Raw genomic sequence first — 23,897 nt, 5'->3', positions numbered from 1 at the left:
AAGTTCAATATCTTAGCTATTATTGGCCGAGGATACGAGCCGGGGGGAGGGCGTCTCTGGAGGGATCTATGGGCCAATTCGACCGCGAAGCCTTGAGTCAGGTTTCCGGCCCCAATCTCTTGTAACAGTAGGGTTTCAACATAGGATGTGGTGTTCGAGCCCTCGGTACCTTCCGGGATACCCAGGATCCTGATGTTCCCCCGTCTGGCCCGGCCTTCGGCTTCCTCCGCCCTTTCTTCTAGGAAGGCTACCTTCCTCTTTAGATCTGAGACTTCGGTCTGCAGGGCTGAGGTGGCCCCGGACGTTTCCTCTGTGGAATTCTCCATGATCGTCACCCTCTCCGCCAAATTGCGGGCATCTTGGCGAATGAGTTGTATATCAATTTTGAACTCGTCGATTTTGGAGTCTATGTGGGTTCTCAATGAGGCAATGGCGTCCAATATCTGAGAGTGATTATCGTTGGCCTCCCCTTCGTTTTGACGAGTAATTTCGGAGAGGCTAGTTCTGGCCTGGGTGGAGGTCTTTGCCTTGGCTGAGACAAAGGAGTCCATGGTGGCAGCCCTAGCCTTGTTCTTGGTGGCCATCTTGGGACAACAGGGCTAAGTTACTGGGATGCTGTTAGGGTGAAAGTTGGGGCCCCTCGGTGAATCAAGGCTCGGGGATGGGGATTGACTCCCCCCAACGTGCGGGGCCAATTATGTGCCCAAAGCAGACCAGCTGAGGAACCAAGTGCAGGCGGCCACAGGGTGCGACGGTGGTTAGGGGCCCACTCGGGGGTATTGTGTGGTCTCACGCACCTTAAACTTCAGGGCCTCTGACTGCTTTGGCTGGAATCGTGTCCTCTGGGGGAGCCTGTGGGGCGGAGTGCAGCGGTTCTTCCGTTATCTCTGCTACCCGGAGGTGGCTGCGTGTGTCCCCCCGTGTAGCCCCGTCTGCGGGATTCAGGTTGTGCAGCAGTGTTGCGGGACACCAGCGATGCGGGAGGTCGCGTGTGTTGGGCGCGATGCGCGAGTTGGACCAACTGGGGCGGCCCACACACGGCGAAGGTCAGGAGCCCGGGAGCCGGTGTCGGTTCCGATCCAGTTTCAGACAGGGGTCCGCTCTGACGGGCGATGCCACTTCACCCTGCCCCCGGCGCCAAGTCCCAAAGCGCGCTGGTGGAGGTCGTCAGCTCAGGGGTTCTGTTAAGCTGCGCGGGACGCCATCTTGTATCGATGCGTGGCGGGGGAGGGTATACGTTCCGGAGCCTCCTCTTCCCCCCAGGGGTTCTGAAAATCCAAACCCTCGAGTGATTCTCGATGGGGATCGCTTCTCCCACCGATGCGTGCTTCTCCGCTGGCTGCAGCTACTCATGTATCGGAGAAAAAGGATCAGGAAACGGCGTCTCGGCCGGAGCTCGGCAGATCAGCCTCTGCCCTCCATCGACTCCAAGCTACGCCCCCTGCCAACTGTCCAATCTATAAGCATTCTTTCCTCTACTCTAACGTTATATGGTCTGTCTTTGTTTTTAAGTAAGCCTGCGAGCTTAACAGCGATACCGTCAAAATTGCAATTGATCGTGTTTTCATCACCCATTTCTGTAACCAGGGACTTGATGCCCATGGGCTCATTGCGCTTTATGAATGCCAAAATAAATAAACTAATACATAAATGGAAAGATTAGCTGGCATGGACAACGGCGAGGCAAGTGGCTCTATGAAAACAAAGCCAACACACTGCTCATTGCCATAAGAATGCTATCCTCAGGAGGATTGCAGCTCAAGAAACTGACACATGACCATCCACCAGTACCAAAAGAAAGAAATCGATTGTCTGAAATGAATAATGGCAACCTTCAACTATATAAAGTGCAGGAGCAGCATCCATGCTCTCATCACATCAATAAACAGGCACCCGCAGTAGGTCCAACCACCAACCAAAACCCATTTTGTGCCCCCTCCAAAAGGCAATGCTTTTCAAAACTTCACCATGTACTAGAGTTCATGACTCAATAGAGACCACATCAGTAATTCAGTTAGAGACAGGCCACCTTGCCTAGTACCCTGTAAGGCTGAAACCCTAGCCAACACAAAAGCACATTAATGTATCCCTTTACACCAACCTGGCATGAAGGCCATCATAATCCACAAATTAGTCATATTGCACATTCATGAAAAACTAGTGGGTGTGATGCCAGCTATCTAGAGGCCAGGGTCAAAGTTGAAGGCCATGGGTACCCTTGGCATTATTAACAACTTCACCTTCCCTGAGATAGTCCCCTGTGAAAAGGCCACCAAGCACATCTGCTGATACAGGTAAACAAACTGATACCCATGAAGGTTTCATAAAGTTTCAAAAGAAATGTCTGCATCCATAGCATCTCTGTCCTTTGGAAATGCCTGCACAAGAATCCACCACAGGAGAGCAAGGTCTTCAAGGAATGTTGCGGCCGCGAAGGAACAACCTATGCCCATAGCAGCCCCTCTGAAGAGAAATAATTGAAATGTTGCAACATGGATCAGCATAATTATGGATCTCCTCATATCTGTGAGACAGAGCCCTCATTACGACCCTGGCGGAAATCGCGGTGCAAAATGCACCATGGAGCATGGCGGAAAGCTGCCGATAGCGCCATGGGGGTTGGCGGATTTTCCGCCCCATTCCGACCTTGGCCGGGCGGTAAATCCCCATTCCCCATTTTACCCTTCCCCATTCCCATTTTTGCCCCATAGGGTATAATGGGAGTGGGGAAGGCGTTAATTACGCCACCTCAAAATACGGTGGCGTAATTAACGACAAGGTCCCGTAGCGCCATGGATTTCTCCGCCCGGAAAAACCAGGCGGAAAACGCTCCATGGCGCTACGGAAACTCGTAGTAGGGCGGACGGGTCCGCCGCAAATAACGCTGGCGTAAACCCACTCCGCCAGGGTCGTAATGAGGCCCAGAGACCCTTCCATGAAATGAGGCTCCCCATTTTATTTATTTTATTTGAACTTTGGTTCAGTGCTGACCCTACTAGATCTCAGAGCACCTTACAGAGTTCAAAAGTGCAAAAGGTGGGACGTGAAACAGAAATTACAAAATGGTTTCAGGATAGGATAGGAGTATTATAATAGACAGGGACTAGCAGCGGAGGTGGGGAGGATGGATTGTGTGTAGGGCAACATGTATGGTTGGAGGCTTTTTCAGAAGAGGTGATAGAGGGTGAAGAGGTAGGGTGTTCCATGCTCTGCTTGCTCACTAGGTAAACATTTGTTTTGTGTGCATGTTATTGTGTAGAGTAGAAGGAGTAGAAGATGCTGACTTGCTTGTCAGGTGTATGTGTGGGTGATGGGTTTCAGTTTGTTGTGAAATAAGAAGGTTTTTATTTAGGTGGAGGGCTTTTAATACAATGCAGAGTCCTTTGAAGTTGAAGGCAGTACTCTGGGGTATGGAGAGCCTATGGAGCTTGGCAAGAGCTGGGCTGATGTGTGAGTGTTTTTGGTAGGTGGAGGATGAGTCTGCTGCATTTTGTATGACTTAGAGGGGGTGATCAAGGGTGCTTTTGTGTGGTTCAGTGCGGAGAGCATTGCCATAGTCCAGCTTAGACAGAAGCAGTGCTTGTACGCCAGTGTGGATGTCATCAGGGGGAAGGATGTGTTTTATGCTGCATAGGAGGTGTAGTTGTAGGTTTCAAGTTATGTTGATGGAAAATATGTGGTATATGAAGGAAAGGTGGGGTCGATGGTGAAGTCTAGGGATTTGAGAGGTATCGAGAGGGTTATGTGCGGGTTGTCCATGGCAAGATCTCTGAGCCAAGGGGTGAGGTTAAGGTTATGCCTGGGGATCAGATGACAAGGTATTCAGTTTGGGAAGGGTTGAGTTTTTGGATGTGGGTGGCCATCCTAGTGGTGATAGGAGAGAGACTGCTTTTGAAGGTGTTGAGTTGTGAGGGGAATGAGAATCAGAAGTATATTTGTGTGATGTCAATATATAGGTGTTTATCGACATTGTGTTTCATAAGTGTCTGTTCAAGGGATTCTTAATATAGGGTGAAGAGGAGCAGAGACAGGGAGGATCATTGTGAGACCTGGTACTTGAATGGATTAGGGTTGAATCAATAAGGTGGCATGGAGACAAAGTGTGTTGTTCTGTAAGAGAGGAAGGAGGTGTTGAAGTCTGCATAGAGGTCAAGGAGTTTGAAAAGGGTTGTGTGACCATTGTCAGTGATGTTGTGGAGGTCATCGAGAATGTGAAGTGTAGTGGTATTAGTTCTGTGGCCAGGTTGATAGCCAAATTAGAAGGTGTTGAGCAGGTTGTTTGTGGTGATGTACTTTTGGAGTTGAGTTGTGAAAAAGCGTTCCAAGATTCTGGGGAGATGTGGCAGGATAGTAATGGGGCATTGCATTTCAAGGAGCGTGGGGTGGAGGAATGTTTATTTTGGGGACGGGAAGATTTGTCTAGTTTTTAATGCAGAAATGATAGTGCTATGTGAGAGTTGATGATGTTTAGCCAGTGTGGAGCCAGAGTGGCAATGAAGTTGAATATGGTTTGAGGTTAGCATGCATCATCTAGGAAGTGTGCAGGTTTTTATTTTGCCTGCAAGGGTGATGAAGGTGACTCTCGAGGGGATGGATAGTGTCCCATTTGTTGGAATATTTGGGTGTCAGGGTGATGTTGGGACAGTAAAAGGGAGGGCTTGTTTTATGTAATGGATTTTAAAGTTGAAGTAATCCATGAGGGAATTGCATACTGAAGTGGATGGGAGTGTGAATGTGTGGAGGGTGGTTTAGAAAGTGACTTGATGATGTTGAACATTTTCTGTATATGATTGGAGGCACATTGAAGTTTTTGTAGACTGTGGGTGACTTCACAATTGCCTTTAGCTGTTTTGTACTTGTTGCAGCAGTGTTTGAGGAGTGTCCTCGTGGTGAGACCTAGGGTTCCTTTGCCAGACCTTTTATAGGTATTTGGCTTCCTTCTTGATGGAGAGGAGGTAATTGTTGAACCATAGTTTATGGTGGTGGGAGTGGGGTTTTTGTGATTTGGGGGGACTATTTTGTTGAGTGCTTGGGTGATGATAGTGTAATTGTTGAAGAGAATGGCGGGATGTGTGTGGGGTGAGGAGGGGTGGCATGAGTGTTGCTGCTAGTGTGTCTTTAATGGATTTGATTTGTCTGGTTTAAGGATTGGGGATGTGTAGCAGTAGGGGGGGGTCTTGTGCGGCAGAGTGAGTGTGAAGGGGATTACAAAGTGGTCAGACCACAACACCCAGATTCGATTTTCAGCAAAGATGTGATTTTATCTTGAAACAATAGGGTCAAGGTTGTTGTCAGCTATGTGATTGGAGTAGCTGATGGGTTGTGTAAGACCATAGGGTGGTCAGTGGAGTAACGATACAGTTAAGTATGTGGTTGCCATCTGCATAAGAACTACCAGGGTTGAAATCAGTAGTGAAGTCAATCCAGTCAGTGCAGAATTTGGGATTGTGTGTTGGGGCAGTAAATGAGGTGGATAAATGTGGACTGTGGGCTGTGAGTGTGCTGGAGAGGAGCAAGTGAGTGAGAGACTTTCAACGAATGTGTATGGTGTGCGTGGTGGGTTGCTGAGTGTGTCTTTGTAAATTATGGCAATTGCTGCTACCTTGTTTGTTTGGGCAGTCTCTGTGGTGGATGAGATAGTGTAGTGGAAGCACGTCAAGGATAATAGGTGTGTGGTTGAGTTTCAGCCATGTCTCTAGGGCCTCATCACGAGTTGGGCAGTATCCGGACTGGGATACTGCCCAACTTTATTTGAGTTAGCGCACACCCGTCCGGCGGTATTACCGCCGGATCATGGGTTGGACGCTATCTGTTACTCCCCATTCCCCATTGGCTCCATTGAACCCAATGGGGAATTTCCGGCATAATTACCATGCGGTAATACCGCCAGTGGTAATTGCACCGAAACTGGTCATTTTCCTGATGTGTTTACCCCCAGCTCTGAGCTTGTGGTAAACACGCCAGACACGAGATTTGGTAGAACCTTTAAATTCGGTGGTAATACTGTTGGCACTGCATTTGAGGGCTACCACCCAACTCGTGATCAGGCCCTCTGTAAGAAAGAGAATATCTGGGAAGTGTGTGCTAATGAAATTGATTTCATGTGTGTGTAAGTGCAGGTCCAGGGCGGCAGTTGAGGAGAATGCAGCTATATGTGATTAGATGTTATTGTTTTATGCTGGAGTTACATTTAAAGGTTGTTTGTGAGTTTTGTTTGCGTCATGTTTGGTGGCACATGGTGCCAAACAGGGGCCAACAGGGTACAAAGAATGAAATAGAAAAATAAATTAGCTCCCAGCATTAGCTCTGCCCACCCTTCGCTGTGGATTCCCTGGCGATTGAATGCCCAAAGGGAAATGCTTGAAATCCCAAAGTAACCCAGAAGTAGCACTACAGGCAACAAATATAAACCAGGACTAGAAAGGCAATTCTCTTTTCAGTCTCGCTGAAGCAGCAGCCGGATCACATAAGGAGCTGCATAACGGCGCCTTCTAAGGAGGGGGTGGGCGTTTAAAAAACTAACCCACCTGTTGAAGAGACAAAGAGAAGATAAAGTTAGTCACAGTCCATGAGAGACTTTGAAAAGGCCTGATCTTGCAACCATTTTGGGGGGCTTCCAAGCTGCAAAATCGAGGCTTCTAAGGAAGGAGAGGTTAACATGTTAACCTACCTGTAGAAGAGACAAAGAGAAGATTGAATCCTTCTCAGTGGTGGCCGCTTTCATGGGGCGGGGGGGCATCGCCCCCCCCACCCAGGGAGTGGGAGTGTGCAAAGTGTGCCAAGCTGAAGTTGTGTGCAGAACAGATTCAGAAGTTCTTCTGAAATCTGTTCTGCATAATTTGTGAAATAGACGTGCAGCACAGTGAATTCGTACTGCAAATAAGAAATAAATAATTATCTGCCGCCTGCCACTGTTTTTACATCTTCATGGGCCGGCTGCCCCAGGGGCGCGTCCCATTTTACTGAACTTTTTTCTGTGTAGAGTGTGTGGAGCTTGCAGTTCCACGCACTCTACATAACCCCATCACAATTAGGAGGCCAGAGGGGCGCTAGAACGGTGGCCCGCCAGCATTATTATATGCGCAAACAGCGCACCAGTGTCAGTTGGTGCATAGCAACAGAATGTCATTGACTGTTTGCCAGCCAATGACATTGAGTGTGGGAGGGGCGATGGGCGCACGCTGCTTGCCTCCTTCACTTAGTCTTGAATCGGGCTGATGTCCTGTTGAGTGGAAGAGCTGCCCAGCAGAGGCCAAGGCCCAAGTGCACGGAGCACGGGCCTACCTTGCCAACTACTCCAGACCGCCACAGTAAGCCTTTAAATCATTCCGGCCGCCTTGGGGAATTCAGGGCCTAGTAGTTAGGTCACTTGCACTGCAGTATCCTCGTCCTTGGAAAACAGCCCAGCCGAGTGTTGATGCAGGGCCTACCCGCCTGGCCTTATGCAGGCGGGTGCAGGTGGGTGCAGGCTAGTGCCGACGAACTCGATTATTTTCAGATCAAGGGAAGGCCAAATTTCATTGGTCATTTTGCCTCTCCTTGATCTGAAAATAATCGAGTTAGCCTGGAATACTGATGAAGTGACGGTGTCACGTAAAGTTGCTGATATTCGTTCCACGTTACAGCTAAAGCAGAATGAATATCAGAAACTTTAAGCAGCCGTTATTCCACTTTACGAGTTTTAAAGCGGAACGAAAATCAGCAACTTTAAGCAGCCTGGGCCTACGGTGTGCCATATCTGCTTAAAGCTGCTGATATTCGTTCCACTTTACACCTTTTAAAACGGAATTATGAATATCAGCATTGTCAAGCAGCTGTAGCCCTAGGGCGACCCACAGGCACTATTTTCAACAGTGCCAAGGAAGGCTCAGGCCAGGCCACCCACATCACCTCTTGTGCAGTAAGTGGTCACATGAGTGTGATTGGTGGTAGTTGCTAGACTATCAGCCACCGCTGTAACTGAAGTTCTAGCGATTATGCCCCTGTTACACTGAAATAATAAATCCCTCTTTACAAAATTCCTGCACATTTTTTATGTTGCCTCTCAGGAGGACGGTCTTTTCGATTGAAGGGAAACATTGCCACCAGTTTGTTTACTTACCTCTCCACAGACAGTATGAAGCGGCCTTCATTTTCGAAGTTAAAACATGTTCTCTTTTTTACACAAGTATGGAAGATGTAATTGAAAAGACACCACATGTATTTTAAATAGATGCCATCGTCCTCTGTACAGCGAGGTGAGGTCAAGCATTCTGCTTGATGTAATTCAAAACATGCCATCACAGGGAGAGATTATGGTTTAACAGAGCCTCTGAACCGATGGCTTATCTAAGGCACTTTTCCATTCAAAACGCAGTATGACATTTTTATTGAGCATCTTTGGTAAAGCAAGTATGATATGTGTCATTATAAAGCATAGCTGGCTTTTTATATACAACCAGACTAGCCATTTCTTATTGAGGTATGACATTTTGTATTTAGCATCTTTGATCAAGCATTTTAGTACAGCCAGTTTGCACATGTTTTCATACTGTGGCAGGGCATTTTTAATGGTAAATCTAACTGCAGTATGTTCTTCTGTGGGGATACTGCCATATATTGGCAGAACAAACATGGACATGTTTTCTTATAGGATCATTACTGGCATTATGCACAAAGCAAACATTAGTATGTTCTCATATGGGAATAATAGGGTATAATGGTGCAGTCAGCATGGAAATGTATGGGCACAGCCAGTGTGAAAATGTTTTATACTGGCACATATTGCGCGAAAAGGCATGATGAAAATGTGTTGCAGAAATGCTCCTGTGCACTGTTGGTGACTTGCATCTATTGGATTTTTTTCATGAGTTAGCCTACAAAAACAATTGCAAACTTTGGCTTTTTACCCAATTTTTCTAAAAAGTGTGCTCTAAAATGCACCATTTTCAACCCATTATTTCGGTGGGAGAACGTCCTCCACCCCCACAGCCCTCATTCATTGGTTCGGGCTCCCTCGCTATGCTCGCTCGCTGTGCCATATCGGGGAGAAATATTTACGCCCCCCCAGTTAAAAAATGTACCAGCCGCCACTGATCCTTCTGTTGGTAACCTTTCCCCATTGCTTCTGGCATGCACCAAGTCTCTGTGCCTGCTCCACTCCTCTTTAGCTGCTACATGAAGCCACTTGCTGACATGCTGAAGGCCTTCAATGCTCCTTTCCAGCTGTGTGCTAATGATACATAGTTCATCTTCAAGAGGCAAAAGTCAGCCAACTCTTCGCAGCACATCACTAAGCGCCTTGTCGCCCTTCAAGATTGGACAATTGATAACCACTTACGCTTGAATGATGCCAAATCAGAAGACATTCTCTGAGGCGTGAGCCCGCCCTGCAGCCTCCCTTTTGCATGGCCTCCTTTCATGGGCCCCACCCCTAGACTTCTCCTTGAAGCTAAAAGCGTGGGCATCTTTCTGGATAGCAAACTCCTTCAGCAGGTAGGGTTGGGAACACTCTAAAATGTGTCATTGCTATCTGCATACGCTTAAGCTGATCCTGACTTTCTTGAAAATTCACCACAGGGCTATGATATTAGCCAGACTAAACTACTCTAACATCTTATACCTGAACCTCCCAAAACCTCCCAAAACACCATACCCGCATATTTCAATTGAGCCAAAATAAAGCTTCCAGGCTCATTAAAAAGCTTAAAGTGTGTGATCACATCGTAGCACCTCTGAACCTGTTAGACTGAAAAAAAGAATTGATTTTAAATCGTTATGCCTTATCCACAAATAATTGTAGCTCTCTGCTGTAATCAAAATATACCACCCTTTAAGAACCATATTTATTTATTTATTGTGCATAAGGCGCTTATATATCACGTAAATTGTGTTTCAAAGCGCCCACAGGGAAACAGGGAGGGAACATGGGAGTGAAAATCAAAAAAACAATGAAAGATAGAGGCGGACCTTTTAGGACCAGCGACTGCTAAAAAGCGATTACCTGATGCTTTCAGGAAAAAGCTCCTGGGGCAACGCTTTACCAGTGCAGGAGGTGCCTCTGGGACACCCTTCTTTCCCATGTGCAGCAAAAAGACTCTCACATGCCTGAATGACTCCAAATCTTGGAGGAAAGGCCCTCACCTTTTGTTTCTGAACTGTTGCAAGATGTTGGTTTGAGATGAACGTTTGAGCCGCAGTCACCAAGCATTCTGCGTGCCCGGGCTGCCTCCTGCCACAGCACATCTATTGCTCTTCCTCAATAACTCTATCCACCTTTGCACTTGCTTAACTCTACTGCTCATTTTTGCACTTGCCCCCTGCTCCCCTTCCTTCTGAGGCTCAATCTGATGTTGATCTGAGACATGCCTAGCGTGTCCCCTTCCACCCTCCATTGTTGGGCGCCACAAAGTAACTGTGTATTGCAGTTGGCACTGTATAAATCAGCAATAAACAGACACTGCTGTTTTTCAGTGTGTCTGCAATGTGTTATTTAAACTTTGCATCCTATTGTATACACATACAGTGAGCAAACATACTTGTGCTGGGACATGTCTGTGAGCAAACATGAGCACATGGGGGACACTTAACTCACATAAAATGATGCACAATAGAACACGTTCACAATCAAATGTCTGTCACGTATCCGTCCCCACACCATCATTCCACTGTGCTCTTTCATAGCAGGGTTATTCCCCATTGTCCCCTCCCTCTTCTAGGGGTATATGATATCATGCAGTGGTTACACATACCTAAGAACCACAAGGACAAATGGTGGATATTTGGAAACTGTAGGAGATTTTGTCTCATTGGGGTAAATTCGGGATTTGGTGGTATTTTCTTACCATAAAAATATTGGCGGTAAACTAGTTTAACATTTAGAGTGGGTCTGGTAGCACACTATTTTAGTGACCATACATTGTTAGCTTGTATTGGTGGTAATTTTAATGGTATCTTGCTTTGCTGTATTTTCAGAATTATCTTATTCCTATGGAATAGTGGTGAGCATGTTTTTTTTTATAGTATAAGCCCACTATAAAACAAACCTTTCCTTTCTATTTGAATACCTTCTAGTTGTCTGTAGAGAGCCCCAGAATTAGACACTTCAGAGAACCCAATGAGTTTATTCAATGCACCACCTATAATTTGTGGCTGGTATTACTGGCTTATGTACATCCAGTAACCTATGTGCTAGATTAGGCACTTCTTCCCATCAGCATGCAAGGAAAGAAACACTCATCACACTGCACACAACTTTCTACTTTGTATGTGTCTATTACTGATTTTCTCTTATTTATTTTAGGTACAGTGATAAATTGGTAAATACACTGCTGCACTGGTATAAACCTCCCCTCTGTACTTCACACACATAAATGATTCACAGATGCATGAATGACACTAAAGTCTCAGTTGTGTTTTTTTAAATAAATATATATATGTACATATATATATATTGTATTACATGCTATTTACAAACCATCAAATCTTGCCATGTGTTATTTACAGCATCATCTGCAATATAAAAACAAAACAGAACAAGCAGGTATTTTTCAAACATGAATTAGTTTCCACACTTTGAATATCGAGAGAGAAACACACATATAATATTCCTATCCTCCCTACACTGCAATAAATCCTAGCCACACGAATACACACAATCTGTTTCTCACTTGGCACAAGTCTCTTACCAAGGCCAGTAATCTGAGATTCCTGCACGACTTCGCTGATCTTTTACAGTCCCAGTGTCAATGCAAAACTCATCCGTACATTTGTGTGGGGAGCACCAACTGATTATATTCACAGTCAGCGCTCGACCCTCTTGAGACAGCCCTGTCCTTCTATCTCCTGAACCCAGCATGAACTGCCAACCCTCCTCCTTTCTCTTTCTTAGGGAAACTTTGACTCAGCCCTTTATTGACGTGGCTTGTCTGCCTACAATTTCTACCAATCATAATAAAAAGAATGTGCTCTGTGCCAGCCTTCGTTTTCAGAACAATTAAATCTTCATGTCCAGAGTAACTGTTTCGTTTTGCTTCCTGCATCTTGCATATTTTCTGTTCTCCACAAGCTGAAAAAAACGCTAGTGCTCATTTTCTCATGTAAAAATGAATTTTAAGCAGTGCACCCAACACATGTACTGTACCTCATTTTGCATAGAAGACTAAATTATCATGTTAGAAATTAACACTTAGTACTTTAGTTAGGTTAGTAATATTAGTCAGTTATGTATTCTAATGTAGTCTTCACACATGAACTACCTCATTATTTTAACCTGGCAGCACACTAAGTTTTTCTATGTGTGCTCTGAATATCTGCAGTTTCAAACTGGGCCTGGCTGTGTACTTTGTATGCTAGCAATAACGCTATATATTATATAATGGAAAAAGAAATGCTATGTTACATACTGGCAAAATGCTATTATATGCTGGCAAAAATGCTATACATGTCCTTACATACCCTCCTTTTTCCGACAATTCTGGCTAACCAAACCCACAATTGGAGGAAACCCGAATTCTTCTTCATTCCTTCTCCATCATATGAATCACAATTGAAACAATAGCAACTCAATAAAATGAACATTTCAATATTTCATAATAAACCACTGCTTAATCATAGCAAAAGCAAAACAGATCCCAAACGGGCCATAAATCCTCATAAAAATATTGTACACGTTTCTTTCCAACCGAAGTGTCCATGTATGTTTGAATGTCTTTACACTCATATTCTTTATATAGCTGTGAAATCAACATTTCAGTTATAACAAAATAATAAAATAAAATAAATAAATAAAACAAATAACTAACATAACTAATCAAAACAATTAAATAAAATAACAAAGTTGTGAGTCTCCATCACCCTCACTTTCAGTCACATAGGATGATATTATGCTTCATCAGGAACGCTGCAGAATTAAGTTCAACTCACTACTGTTCCCCTGATGACATTCACCATTTTTATGACCACACCTCTGAAATGTCCTGATCATCAACTTTTCATCATCTGGTTCATTCGGTGAAATTTTTTCATCCTGGCGCTCTTGGGTGCTTTTTCCATAGAAATCCTCTCTTTGGGCATCCCAGTCGCTTTGTCTTCACCCCATACTTTGGTTCTGAGGCTTTATTTGGGCTTCATCCCGTGGACTCCAGGATTCCATCATCCCTCATGTCCTCCGGTCCTACAACCTCTGACCCCAATGTTAGTTATTTTCTAAATTAAATAGAAAAAGGACAGATTAAGTACATAGCACAATACCAATTTCACCCTTTCTACCACTTTGCCAAAAACAAAATGTAGTTCAAAACATTCCAATTGACCCTTCCGATATCTGCAACTAAGCACATGTTAGAGAGAAAACAATAATATACATATGACATCATTATACATCAAAACAATTTTTATGTAGAACATTTCAGCATTATACCATAGTAAGTCAACCTGATTCAGCACCTTCTATCAATTTTTATTATCACACCTTTCTCAAATGTGGTATTTTCATCTGCATTTATCTCCACAATAAACATTATATCTATTTTTTTATGGCGTGGGACACTATGAAAATAGTCACTGTGTCTTTCTCTCCATGTACTCAGGGCACTTAAGCTGTCTACTTGCTCAAGCCGCCTGATTTCATGTTTGGGGTGACAGGGTTTAATTTGGTTAACATGAACAAATTGTTCTGTCACCATTTCACCCTCTGTCTTTAATACCTTGTAAACTACTGGGGACACCTTATCTACTATCTGAAATGGCCCTTGCTAGGCCGCAAGAAATTTTGAATTTTTATGTTTACCTTTTCCAAAATGAAACTTATATACCTGATCCCCTACATTATACTCTTTCACAGACGTCTTTTTTATCATAATATGACTTTGTACTATCAGCAGCTCTTTCCTAATTTCACTGCACAAATGCAAACGCATGTTGTAAATGCTTCCTCAGTTCTTCCACATATTCGTGAACTGTAGATGCACTCACAAGTGTCTGCTCATGTGTCCTGTATAATACATGTTGTGGCAGTGCCATCTTCCTTCATGTTAACACCTCATGAGGACTAATACCTGTCGCTTTGGCAGGAGTCGATCTAATTGCCATCAATACCAGTGGCAATCGTAAGTCCCAACTGGAACCTGTCTCCGCTACAAACTTCTTTAATATCTCCAAAACAGACCCGTTGCAATGTTCAACATTTCCAGAAGAGGCGGGCCGGTACGCAATATGAAGTTTCCTTTTTACCCCCAATATCTGCCACACCTTGCTCATTAAGGTGCTCGTGAAATGACTTCCTCTGTCTATTCTTTGTGGTAATCCAAATCTTAAAAATATATGATTTACCAGTAATGTAGCTGCTGTTTGTGCACTACAATCTGGTGCAGAAATACACTCTACCCATTTCGACATCAAACAAACCACGGTCAAAAGATAACGGTTTCCCCTACTCGACCTCTTTACAGCCCTACATAGTCAATTTGTAAATCTGATCATGGAAGAGTTAAACCTCTTTTCATCAGTAGAGCTCTATGAATTGGTGAAGCAGGTTTAAATTGTGCACATACCAGGCACCCCTTGGAGTATAATTCCACATCTTGGGACATATGTGGCCAGTAAGCATAATCTTTCAGTATCTCTAAAGTCTTTTGTGAACCTCTGTGTCCTGCAGTTTTTGCATCATGTGCATGGTGTAACATTAGCCCTCTGAATAAAAGAGGTACCACCCACTGTATGTGTCCTGTTATGGATTCCCTGATCATAAGTCCATCCTGTAGTCTAATCCATGTTTTATTCTTTAATTACACCCTCAACTCTTCTTTTCCTGTACAATCATTTTCAGTTAAAGGATTTTGGTCAGGATCCATCAAATAATTATAATACATCCCCAATACTGGTTCATCTTTTTGCACCTTACACCAGATCAAGATCTGATTATCATAACTCCATTGCACTACTGGTTGTTCTACCTCTTGTGGAGCTTTAGAGCGTGTAACTGCATCTATTTGTATTTCACCAATTAAGTTTTCAATGGGTAACAACTCTCCCATCACAGCCCCAATTTTGGCTAAATGATCTGCTTTATCATTTCCCTCCTTATCTTCTCCTGGAGTTTTCAAATGTCCACGAGTTTTCCCCCAGTATACTGTTAAATCATTCTCTGACACTATCTTGTCTATAGCCTGTATCATTTTCCCATGCTTGAGGGGCTTTTTATTATATGTGAGCATGCCTCTTGCTTTCCAGCCAGGCAAATATTCTACAAAGCTATTTTGTGCATAATCAGAATCAGTCACCAGTGCAATTTCACTGAATTTGTTATCAACTGCAGTAATAATTGCTTTATAAATGGCTGCCAACTCTGCTATCTGGCTAGTCCTAACCCCAATTTGCATCCCTATACTAGGAATGTCCTCACATTTCAACCAGACATTTCCTATCCCTGATACCAACTGTTTACTGCTATCATTTTCAATGTGAAAAGCACATCCATCAACATATACAGTTGGTAAATTCTTGCATGTATTTTCATCAAAAGCTTTGTGCGGTGACTGTTCAAACTCCTGCAAACTAGATTCCACCTCCACTTCATCTGATACACATTCAGTTGCTCAGCCATGTAAATCTGCTAATACTTGAGCAACATGGCTCTTTTTATTCTGGCCATACCTCACTTCTACAGGAAAGCCTTGCCATGCCAATGTCCATGAAGTAATTCTGGACTGTGCTAGATTGCCTGACCTAATCCTTTTACTCTATAAAAACTGCAATGGTTGATGATTTGTCTCAATGATTACTTTCTCCCCCTGAACAATGGGATGAAAATGTTGCAACGCCCACACAGTGGTCAAAAGAGCCTTTTCACATTCACTGAATTTCATTTCAACTTGAGAAAATGTCTTACTTGCATAATAGTTTTATGGGATATGCTAAGCATGGTGCCTTTATGAGACATTCCTTCAATTTAGCAACTACCTCAGATTGCTCCTTTTCCCATTTCCATGGCGTATTCAGCTTCAATAGTTTAGTCAATGGATGAGTAATTTCAGCATAATTTTCAATACATTTCCTGTTATATCCCGTCATTCCCAATAAACTTTTTAAGCCTTTCACATTTCTAGGATCTTTCAATTTCTGTATGGCCTCCACCTTTTTCTTTTGTGGATTTAACCCATGTTTAGTTACTTCATGGCCTAGGAAATTTACCTTTTCCTTGCACCATTGGGCTTTCTGTAAAGATACTTTGGCACCCGCCTTTTGCAATTGGTCAAGTACATGTCTAATTTCATCAAAGTGACTTTTTAAGTTTTCATTTGTTATCAGGACATCATCTACATAAACTATAGTTCCTCTTTCCGCTGCATCTGGCATAGCTTTTCTCAAAAATATGCCAAATTCGCTCCCACTATTGACATACCCAAATGGTATTCTAGCCCATGCATATTGCGTTTTATCAAAATCAAATGAAAATAAATTCTGAATGTCCTCTGCCAGTGGCACACACCAATATCCAGGTGTAAGATCTAATGTGGTCAACACCTTTGACCCATGCACTTGAGCAAGGTCTTGATCAATGAATGGCAGTGGCCATCTAGACACTGGCACTCTTTTATTTAATTCCCTCAGGTCTGCACACAGACCCCATTGACCATTGGGGCTTTAACACACCCAAAATAGGAGTGTTAGAGGTGCTATTGATGGGTCTGTTAATTATCTCTGACAATGACTCTAAGCATGCCAGTGGCAATCGATATTGGCGCACAAATACTGGATTTCTACCACACCCCTCCGGTAATGTGGCAACATGTAAATTAGTTAGGCCGCAATCATATGCATCTTTGGCAAATACTTCTTTAAATTCCATAAATATGTTTCTCAACTCATCTTAACCTCTTCGCTATCACATGCATCTGCTAACAGAATCTGCTCCTGTTAAAGCAGCACAACATTGGAACTCTTTACCGCTGTCCCTAGGGGAAGACCTCCCTTACTTACAATTTAGATCTAATCTTATCTCTTGGATCAAGGAACATGATATCTAATGCATTTATCATTGATCCTCTTTGTTTCAGCTATAATATAACATTTGTAAATTGTGTATATTTTATGTAAATATGACTTATTGTATTCCGTCTCCAAAGTTGTGATGTGTCCAGTATTGTAACCTTAACTGGACCCCATTCACAGTGCCTTATGTAACCTAAGCTATACAATCCTCTTGCTGCGCCCTGCTACCTCCGGGTTAGGTGTGCTTTACAAATAAATAAACAAACAAACATTTTTGAAAATTCTGCGAACTCCTCTCTGTGCTCTCTTCTAACTGGGTGGCTGTATCTCTCTGCAAAGCTGCCACTTTTAAATACTTTGGCTAATCAACCTCCATTTCAATGTGCTGACCCTTTCTTTCATTTTCATTTAAGTAAAATACCATTCAATTCTCCTCATGACAGCACACTGTCTCATTGCAATCATAAGGGTATACAGATTGAATTTTGAAGATCCCTTTGGGCTGAGACTCCAGATACCCTGGCTATACACCCTGCGCATCTACATATCTCTCAAGGATATTTCCAATCCCCATGTTATTGAAATCTGCAGTATAATGTGTTTTTTGTATGGCCATTCCTAATAAAGAATTCTCTTCTAAATGAATAACCTGACATTGTTTATTATCCACCATAATTTTGACGGAACCCTCCCCAACATCTACCAATGGGGTATATTCATAATCCAGGCCTTGCTGTTTCATGGATTCATTCAAGCACACAAATGCATTAGAATCTTTAATTTGCTGTCCATTCTTGCACTTTAGTGTTATAGCAACCTGCTTGGTGAATGCAGGGATAGTAACATCCTTCTTCACCTGTAATTCAATCGCATATGGGACCAATTGTGCACAATGATAAGCCTTTCTTTTATCTTCAAATTCGAGCGCAGGCCCGCCTAGTCGGGTCCATAATTTTTGTTTAGTTTAAGGAAATCTAACACCATGCACATTCTGTGCATGATATCATTGCCCATATAAAAATCATTTTGTGTTCCACTCACTATCCCCACATTGTGGTAGATGTTTTTTTTTCCAATATTAATCTTTAGCATGCACCTTCCTGCAATTCGATTTTCAAAATCTGGATTGTCCAAACCAGAGACATATTGGTTTTTAATTCTAAATGTTTGGATCTCCTCCCTTTCCATTATTCTCTGCAGTAGTTTCTCATTAATAAAACTTTCCTGTTCAAGCACCAAAGTGGATTTTATCATTTTATAATGGCCATTTATACCAATGTTAATCCATGGCTGCTCATCTTCCATGTGTATTTCAGCAAGGGTGGTGATGTGTTTTTCTGTGTCTGCTTTAGGAATGGTGTTCTGTTTGCACTTCTCTTCTTTTAAATAACAGTGCAATGTGTGTTCATCTATTTCAGTTTGCCATTTCTTCCTAGGGTCCAAATAAATCTGCATAGATTGTTTTTCCCTTTAATTTTGTGTTTTGTCCTGACACATCAAAGTAACAGTGACACTAGGCACACAGCTATTCTGTAGATACACCTCCACTGCATCATTCGATTCGGCAACAGTATGGCATTCATTTACACTGCGGTTTTGTGACTTTATTTTCTTAGGCCTTAATGGGTTTTTTGTTAGAGACCAGAGGACCCCATTTACCCCATCAATGAGAGGAGACAATCTTTTCAGGCAATCTGTTCCCATCAAGAATGGAATTTCACACATAGATGTGATCAAAACTTCCTGTTTCATTCTGTGTTTTCCTATCTTCATGTCAACCTCAGTGACACCCTCGATAGGCACCTCCTCACCGTTAAAATTATGTACTGGGCCTTCACTCTGCCTCACTTTGATCTGATTCTGTGGATATCTCCCTTCATTGATACTTTTTACCAATTCTTTGGACATAATTGTGGCCTGGGCGCCTGTGTCAATCATGGCAAATGTATTGAACTTCTCTTCCACAGTAATGGGAGCATAATATCTGTCTTCAACTTCTTCTAATACACACAAACAGTTTGAATTCTTACTGATTTCAGGATTCACCTTTCTCAGACCCTTCTTACTTTTGGCTAAGCACATCGGTAAATCAAAGGACATTTTTCCCTCCTTTCTGTCCATTTCCATTCGAGAAACCTTACTCATCTCCCCATATTCAGAGGTCCTTTGGAGTGTGGCCACCATTCGCCCTTCCATCCGGGGATCATCAGTGTTCACACTACAATCCTCCAACTGAATATGCGTACAATCATCACCTGATAAGTTGTCATTTTTTAATGTTGAACATTTGTGGGTGTTTGGTATGGTACCAATCTTCTTAACTTCCTCAAAAATCTGTGGCTCTGTGAACTCTTGAGGTGATTGATCTGTACCCTCCCTTTTAGTACTTATTCTTCCTGCCTGTATTTTGGGAGGGCATTTTCACATCCACACTTACTCCCTGATCAATTATTTTATCCATGCATGAGTTGTCTTTCTTAAATCTGTCTCTTTGTTCTTTTGGAATTTCATGTTTTTCTTGTTTTCCTTTTTCATTTGTGCAAATTTCCAATGTCTGATTTAACTCCAGGTTAAACCAAACCTCTTTTTTACATGTATTTGCAATTTCTGCCTCATGTTCATTTGCCGGTATTTTTATTTTTAAATCATTAAGCATCTCAGAGTCATTATACAAAACCAGATCAGGGAAATCTGTCTTTTTATCATTGCAGGTGTCATAAATATTTAGTCACTTATTATCGGAAGCCACCTGGTCACTACTATGTCCTTCTGCCCCCTCCTTTGATGACTATTTTTGGGCCGTACAGAGCTTTCATACTTGTTCAGCCAACATTTTCACTTGGGCCTCGAGACACTGGAATCTTTCCATCTCTCTAGAATCTTCTCTCTGCGGCCTATGCCGATATTGGTTATTCTCCCCCTGGTTAAATCTATTCTGATATCTCTCAGGAGAGTGATTCCTATTGGAGTTGTTTCTGAACTCTTCATTCATGTGGGGCGGGGAGCTGGGTGTACCTATCCTTTGGTTGTAATTCCCTGGCGGCGGTGATTGATTGTATTGACATGGCGCATAATTCATACTCTGCCTCATGTCCTGTCTCTCATTTTGTGAGTATTATCCCCTATGCTGATTCCCATTTTCAGTAAATCGATCCACATACTGGGGGTGTCTCCTGGTTGTCATATATCATGGTGTTGGGGTCAAATCTGCTCTGTGTCTCCAATGTCTGGTAGAGACCATTACTTCTTTGATCCTGATTTTGTCTCTGATTATTGTTCATACCTGACATATCAGGCCGATATCCTGCCCGGAGCCTGTCTCCTAAGTACCTAGGGCTAATGTAGCTCTCCCTATTACTAGGATCATGTGACTGAAACATCGGTGCATAGGGCAGCAACCTCTGCTGATTACCCCTCTGTTCGTGTGTCACATTATTTTTGCCTGGACTTTGAGCGGACTCAAGTGACATTTTAGCTGACCTGACCTCCAATGACTGTTGCCGAGGTTTCTTTACATTTTGATCTGGTATCTTTCATTTTATCACTCTCTTTACCCTGACAGTATAGCACTTCATATAGCTTTGTACTTTGGTGCACAATCCACTCAAGGGACTTCTTACGATCAAATTCGCGGACTAACTGTAATATAATGTGTTTCTGCAACCCATAGAAATAGGCAGTTTCAAACTCATTAGAATTGGGACAAAAGATACATCAAAGTGAGAAAAAGCTCTTTTTAAGTCTTGCAAAAATTGGCGAGGGGACGTATTTGGCCCAGCCGTAATCGTGTATGCAACTTTCTTTGTCTCCTGTATTGACTGGAATGGAGAAAAATGACGTCTAATCTTTTTTTCAAACATTGCCCATGTCTTGTTTTACTGTTCATTTAATCTTCTGATGATACTGGCTGTGGGAGCGTCCAGAGTTAAGTGGAAGTATTGTCTATATTGTTCCTTAGGTGTATGGAGAACTTTAAATATATCGTGCACTGCTTCTAAGTGGTCCTCTATACAGCACTACCCTCCTTTTTTGAATGGTTTGATCAGAGCCTTGATTGATTTCATTATCTTGATAGGACTACTTGGCGCTATGTTTGGGATTGCACTACTTTGTGATTCAATCCTTGTTTCAGGCGTGTCAGATCTGTGGTGACCCCCAATGGGTGTGTCAAACCCCCCAGAGGTGCTGCAACCAAGTTCAGACACCGGGACAGCCACTGGGGCTCTATCTCTCTGTGTAGAAATAGAATTCACCTCAATTCCATTGAATGTGGTGCCCTGCCATTTATCCTGGGACTTGAAAGTACATATTTGCTGTTCCAAATCCTTGCACTTTTTAAGGAGCCGATCTGCCTCCTTACGCAGGTAATTGCTTTCATCATCCATCTTATTAATCACCTTTTGCATATTGCTCATTTGCATTTGGCATTCATTAAACTCTTTGTCTCACTTGTCTCTTTCTTGAAACATTTTAGCTATCTCTTTTTCAACATTCTGAAGCTCACCTTCTTTCTCTAAATTTTCTTTTTGTAAAATTTGCATTTCCAAAATAACCTTGTTGTTATCTTGTCTAATATGATCTACCAATCCTTTCAAGTGTTTTAATTCTTGCTCACTATCCTCAAACTGTTTCTTCCTTTGGGACAACTGAGTGTCGAGTTCTTTACACTTTGATTGCATGTCCTTTTGACATACCTCCAGTTCTGCTCTTAACTATTCTTCCTGTTCACTAGCTCCATCTAATTCAACTTTTAGTCTGCTAATCAGCTTGGCATCATTTTCTTGCATGCACAGGGACCTATTTAAAATGAACCATGTTTTGGCACATAGCTGTATCAGACAATCTTTCTCTGCATGTTTATCAGCAGCATTTAACAATCTCGGAAGACAGACCTGAATTATGCTACCTTCTGCAACAATTTTGTCAAATGGTTCTTTCTGCACTTCCCCATAGATACGGTCATGCCACTCTGTGGCGTTATTTGATGACCAGGTTCCATGTGCATATAAATTTGCCTCCAGATATTGTACCAACTCTGGGAATGTGGCCTCCATTTGAAACATTCTCTTCCGATGCCACACTGCTCTTATAAAATGAGTTCCCTTTAATGCACGTATGGTAGTGTGGAACACACTTGCCATGCCCAGTAGATGCTCTACAGTCACTTTCCCGGCCAACGCACCATTATTTGTAAGAGATTTTGTCTTATTGTGGTAAATTCGGGATTTGGCGGTATTTTCTTACTGTAAAAATATTGGCAGTAATTTGGCAGTAAACTAGTGTTACATTTAGAGTGGGTTTGGTATCACACTACTTTAGTGACCATAACTTGTTAGCTTGTATTGGTGGTAATTTTAGTGGTATCTTGCTTTGCAGTATTTTCAGAATTATCTAATTCCTGTGGTATAGTGGTGAACATGTTTTATTATACTATAACCCCATTATAAAACAAACCTTTCCTTTCTATTAGAATACCTTCTAGTTGTCTGTAGAGAGCCCCAGACTTAGACACTTCAGAGAACCCAATGAGTTTATTCAATGCGCCACCTATAGTTTGTGGCTGGTATTACTGGCTTATGTACATCCAGTAACCTATGTGCTAGATTAGGCACTTCTTCCCATCAGCATGCAAGGAAAGACACACTCATCACACTGCACACAACTTTCTACTTTGTATATGTCTATTACTGATTTTCTCTTATTTGTTATTTTAGGTACAGTGATAAATTGGTAAATACACTGCTGCACTGGTATAAACCTCCCCTCTGTACTTCACTCACATAAATGATTCACAGATGCATGAATGACACTAAAGTCTCAGTTGTGTTTATATATATATATATATATATATATATATATATATATATATATATATATATATATATATTGTATTACATGCCATTTACAAACCATCAAATTTTACCATTTGTTATTTACAGCATCATCTGCAATATAAAAGAACGAAACAGAACAAGCAGGTATTTTGCAAACATGAATTAGTTTCCACACTTTGAATATCGAGAGAGAAACACACATATAATATTCCTATCCTCCCTACACTGCAATAAATCCTAGCCACACAAATACATACAATCTGTTTCTCACTTGGCACAAGTCTCTTACCAAGGCCAGTAATCTGAGATTCCCGCACGACTTCGCTGTCTTTTACAGTCCCAGTGTTAATGCAAAACTCCTCCGTACATTTGTGTGGGGAGCACCAACTGATTATATTCACAGTCAGCGCTCGACCCTCTTGAGACAGCCCTGTCCGTCTATCTCCTGAACCCAGCATGACTGACAACCCTCCTCCTTTCTCTTTCTTAGGGAAACTTTGACTCAGCCCTTTATTGACGTGGCTTGTCTGCCTACAATTTCTACCAATCATAATAAAAAGAATGTGCTCTGTGCCAGCCTTTGTTTTCAGAACAATGAAATCTTCCGTAACTCTTTCGTTTTACTTCCTGCATCTTGCATAATTTCTGTTCTCCACAAGCTGAAGAAAACGCTATTGCTCATTTTGTCATGTAAAAATGAATTTTAAACAGTGCACCCAACACATGTACTGTACCTCATTTTGCATAGAAGACTATGTTATCATGTTAGAAATTAACAATTAGTACTTTAGTTAGGTTAGTAATATTAGTCAGTTATGTATTCTAATGTAGTCTTCACACAGGAAGTATACATTGTGCACCTCATTATTTTCACCTGGCAGCACACTAAGTTTTTCTACGTGTGCTCTGAATATCTGCAGGTTCAAACTGGGCCTGGCTGTGTACTTTGTATGCTAGCAATAACGCTATATATTATATACTAGCAAATAAAATGTTATATTGCATACTGGCAAAATGCTATTATATGCTGACAAAAATGCTATACATGTCCTTACAAAACACAAGATCACATTTATTGGAGTCATACAACAT

The sequence above is a fragment of the Ambystoma mexicanum genome, chromosome 4q (genome assembly GCF_040938575.1).
Source record: "Ambystoma mexicanum isolate Mex_15411 chromosome 4q, UKY_AmexF1_1, whole genome shotgun sequence".
Taxonomy (NCBI): domain Eukaryota; kingdom Metazoa; phylum Chordata; class Amphibia; order Caudata; family Ambystomatidae; genus Ambystoma; species Ambystoma mexicanum.
The sequence above is the reverse complement of the archived record's forward strand: the minus strand, read 5'-3'. Positions refer to the sequence as shown.